This window comes from Chaetura pelagica, unplaced genomic scaffold (assembly GCF_000747805.2).
Source record: "Chaetura pelagica isolate M959 unplaced genomic scaffold, ChaPel_1.0 scaffold115, whole genome shotgun sequence".
NCBI classification, from domain to species: domain Eukaryota; kingdom Metazoa; phylum Chordata; class Aves; order Apodiformes; family Apodidae; genus Chaetura; species Chaetura pelagica.
Window position 1 is genome coordinate 5,134,457 of NW_009953761.1, and position 5,310 is coordinate 5,139,766.

Sequence of the window (5,310 nt, forward strand, 5' to 3'; positions counted from 1 at the left end):
TTATATTCTTAGTTAAGCAGCTCCACAGGTTTGCAGAGGATTACACACTGTCCCCTCCCAAAGCCCAAGAGAACATTTTCTTTCTTTCTCCTGTGAGACTTGAGCAGCAGTGCTGTTCCTTGTTTTTCTTCAACACTTTCTGGAGTTTCTGCTCACTCCTGTTTTCTTTTTTCCCTTGCCTCCTCCTCCTTTTTTTATCCTGTACTTCTCTAAGTTTCTTCACTTGTGCATTCACAGGAAAGGCACGATCTCTCTTTCCAGAGTAAGGCTTAATGCAATTTACCATTATGAAAAAACAAACAAACAAAAGATTTAAGAAAAATCTGTAAAATACTTGCTTCAGAAAAGTTTCTAAATGCTACAGAGAATAATCTTTACTTGAAAATGCAAATATTTTCTATTCTCTGTTACAAAATGTTATGTCTGTATTTACAGAGTATATTCCTATCTCACTGGTAGTATCAGTGCATGAATTATGACACCATGTTAAGTTGCATCATATGATCATGTTACTGTGCTATATCATACCTCCAGGACTGGCATAATGTTATAATAAAATAGAAAAAAAACAAAACAAAACACAATAAATTCAATGTTCTAGGTTTTTTAAAAGAGGCTATGTAAGCAAACAAAGAGCCCACCTCACCATTACCTGACTGTCTCTGTGTCATTCTGCCCAGTAACTTTGTGACCTACTGGCTAATTTCAATCAAAATTTCCAAGTGGGATAGACATTTCAACAGTGATCCCAGTTTAAATTTCATTCCAGCTGGTGGGTGTGCATGGAAGAAAAATTGATACCCTAACCGAGAGAAGGAAAAGTAGCCATTGTACCCTTCCAGGCAGCTGCTGCCTGGCCCAGCAGCATGTCCCTCTCAGCCAGCCATACACATCTGCAGGGTAACTGTCACTGAAGACACATAAGGAAGCTGGTAGTAGCAGCAGTAGGAAAATTAAAAGACACACCTGTAGGAAACCAGTTTCCATTAGTTGATTTGCTCTTAAATAAATTGCTTTTTTGTTTAATCATTAAGAAAACTTTCTACTTAATCTGTTTGAAATGCACCGGATTTGATCTCCAAGTGCATCCTGTTTTCACTGTAATATAAGAGAAAAGTTTCTGTATTCTGTGCTAAACAGTCATTACATAACATACCTGAAGAGATGTGAGTATCCAAGTCCTAAGCCACTTATCTGTACCTAACAAGTCACCTTTTCTGTAAGCCTAATGAATCTTGTGTGTTTGTTTCCAAAATTACACAGGTGCAACGGTAAAAGTAACACTTCCCAGCTAGACAGCAGAAGTAGATATCAACTGTTTCAGTGACAACTCCAGGCTTATCTCCTACTTGCTAATTCCCTTTGCCTGAAGTCCTATTTAAAAAGAGCTTTATGCTCCACCTCACCCTGTTCTCCTTTCTCTCTCTTCTTGGCCCCTGCCCCTCCATTTGTCCATTAACATAATTTGCAGATCCTTCCCTTCTCTTGCCTTTACCTATTGTACTGTGTACTTTCTTGTTCCTTTTCTCAGCAACTCTCCTCTCTGCTACGTGTCTTGCTGGTGTGGACTCACATTTAAATTGACATAAAACTGCTTACATGCCGAGTGACAAAAGTAATTTTATCTGTCGTTCTCTTGTTACTTTGAAACAACACTAATAAATGGAAGAAATGTCCTTTTAATCTATGTAAGTTGTGCTACTTTGCTATTATGGGATGAATTAAATCACTGGAAAGGTTTCTATTGATTTAATTGAGTTTCTGGACAGTACTTCTCTTATGTTTCTCTAGATGCTGTAGAATTTCTAATTCTAATGGTAATTTTAACTAATTTTCCTAGTAATAAAAGTAAAGCTTGTCATACTATAATTCCTTGATCACCCTTTTAGCCTTTTTAAAGGACAAATAGATTTTGTACCTTTTAATCCTCACACATAGTAACCGATCTTAATGACTGCATATTTTTAACAGTTCATTTACCTCATTTTCAGATTCTGCACATTCTTTTCACTCTTTAAGAATCTCTCTGTTGACACCTCAGTACACACCCACATCTCATCTTTGTTACTAAAAAAAGTTGACCTGAGGAAATGTCTTCATTTGCTATGAATACCAGAATACAGAAATATAATTCCTCTGCAATACCTTTTCTTTTATAGCCAGCCAACTAATCGGCCTGCTGGTTCTGTTGTGGCTTCCTGATATTGGTAAGGAATATATTGGGTCTTTAGCAGGTAATTTATTCTCTCATTCTCTTATATATGGATTCTTTTTTCCTCAAATTCCCTCCTTGGCTTTTCTAATTTTCCTTTTCTATTGTTTTCAAGATGATTGGATTAGGGCTTTCCCAATGATACATTTTAGGCTGAAATAACTTAAATATAGAACCTTGACATTTAACTATACCAATATTTTCCTTGCCTTTGTATTTTCTTTTATTTGTTTAGGGATATTTGTTCAGACTTTTGTGCTATGCTTAAATACCCTCCATGCTGAGACTAAAGATTTTAATTTCAACACTTCTGATTGAGGATATTTCTTATTTATTGCCTTTTTTTAAAATATATATAAATGGAAAGGTTTACTTGTCTTTGCTGAGGACAAAATACTAAACCACTAGATTTTGTTCTGAACATTTCCCCACACAAGTCTGAACATTGATGTAATATCTTAATGACTACAGCATTTTTTAAAAAGTTGGATTTGATATGTCCTGTTACTATCAATTATTTTTGGTTGATATTAGGCTACAGTTTCCAATAAACAAATATTTCAAGTATCAAAAAGTAGTTTTCCAAAGCATAATTTAACCCCTCCATATATAGTTTATTGTTAGAGCTGCTACAATGGACTTTGCTCCTTTGTTGAACTTTTCCATGTGTTCTTCTTGATCTGCGAGACAGCGTAAGCTTTCCATATGTCTATTCCTACTACTAAGGATTTGCATTTTATCTGTGTATTAGCCTCTCCACAGTATAGCTTTCTCACCAAGCTGTTAATAAGCATTCCTAAATTTTGTTTTTACTTTGTTTCATTTTTTTCCCCAGTAAGTATACACTGTACATCAAATACACAGTGACATGGCACAGCACGTAAGTATTATTGGCACATACTGGTATTACCTTCATACATTTGATTTCTGTCTGTTCCATGGGAAAAACACAGTAATTTCCTCATGAATGTATAGAAAATTAGGATGCCAGTCTAAGCTATCAAATATGTAATGTGTGCTACAAATTTAACAGAAAATGCATTTTATATATACTGTAAAATCATCTAACAAGTAAAATATTCACTACTTGCACAGGTAGATTAAAATCAATAAATGCCATTGTGTTGTTAGAAACCATTTGATGTAAGAAACATTAGCCTGGCAGAGGCATATATCCATATGTAGGCATAATTTTTTATCTGGCTTTTTCCAGTTAGGCACCTAAGTCTCTACTGGGTTTAAGCTACAATTTTTAAGATGTCAAGATGATACGATTTCCAATAAATTATTAGAACTGCTAATAATAAGCCATATTTGAGTATTAAAAAGTAGCTCTGTTGAAGTTAACACTAAAACCCACAATTACTTGTAGAACAAGGGGTAAGTGTTTAATTTATGATCATCACCTGGTAGTCAGGTATAGGTTTGAGGATCTCATGCTAGTGAATCAGGTTTTAATTTTTCACTAAGTATTCCTTGCATGTTGTTAGTATCAGTGGGATGCTGTAAGCTGCAAGATGTTGGGTTAAAAAAAAGCAGATTTTATAAGCAAAGCTCCAGTTGCCTGAATAAAAGGTTATGTAGTTTTCCCCTTAATTCAGAGTTCCTAGTACTTGTTTTACAAACTGCAGAGTGCCCTCAAATGTATTGACTTCATTATGGAGTCAGAGTATTTATTGTGTAATGCTGAGTCATATAAAAAAGGAAAGGCATTCACTAGGCTGAAGAAAAAAGTGATGGACGCACTAGCCTCCTGGGAAAAAATAAAATAAAAATAAAGTTAATCTTGGGTTTTCGGGTTTTTTAAACATAAGTAAGCCATGAGAAACATTATCACAAATATATTACATAGTATTTGTCACTGCAGTAGTGAAATTATTGTTTTACCCTGGGGGTGCTCTCCTGCTCCCTCAGAAAGGAAACTAGAGTTACCGAATGTGTACACACCTCGGCACACAGACACGTACATACCCCAAATGCAGCAGTATCTCTGGCACACTAGAGGGAGCCATGACATAATTGCAACGACCCTTTTTTTTTCTTTTTCTTTTTTTATTTTTTCCCCAGTTACCAGAACTTGCGTAGAAAATCTGTGCACACCCCGAGAAATCCTACAGGCTTGGCATAGGCTGCCGAATAAGGAAAGGAAAGCCCAGGACTCAAGTTACAGTGAAACGAGGTCTCCTGATAGCTCAGGGCTCACTCTGGTGTTTCTTCCATCTTTTTAAATTGTGCTGCTCCTATAGGGGACTTGTCCAAATAAGTGACTCAGACGAATACGCCGATTTTCATCAGCCAATCTGAAGCCCTCGTTCAGAAAGCAAAGCTCATTTTGTAAACATGCCCTGTATTTCGTCTTGTCTGTCGCTCTCACACAGAAAGTTGGCACGCCTGAGAGTAATGATTTCACACTGGCACTAAAGTATGTATAGTTTATTGATATGCTGCATTTTAACATAGCACTAGTTTTATCATGGTTACTAGAAGACTCGTTCTGCATAGCAAACTACCCCTATCAAATCTACAGAGGGGTCTTCAGGACGGGAAGATGGGTCTAGAAAGATTACTTTATTTGAATCCATAATTTTGTAAGGCAACTGGTAGTTAGGGACATGAAAGATCAAAAAGGACTGAAGGTTGTCCCATTGCGCAAGACGAAAGAGCAGCTTCCTTAACTTAGTATTTTAAGAGCCGCTCCCAAAATAATAATCAGGAGCGTCTTCTAATTGCTCCGGAGTTGATTTTTTTTAATTTTTTCCTTCTATTTTCCGTCTAAATGATTCATGCTACTTACACGCTTGTCACTTACAGCTCACAAATGGCAGCTCCATTTCGATACGCGCGGGTCGAGACCGGCGCTTCGGCAATCCGAGCACTCACCTTTCCAGCTTCAGTCCTCCCTCCCCCACAGTGCCCGTCGCCCCCGGCTCGGGCTGGGAGCCTCCCGCTGCGGCGGGGGCGGCGGCGCGCTCCTCGCCGGGCGGGAACGGCAAGGGACGGGAAGGAAGGCGAGGGGAGGGAAAGGGCGCTGCTGCGGACGCGAGCCCGCCCCGCGGGACTTGCCGCCACGCCCGCCCGCGGTGCCGGGGGGTTGCACC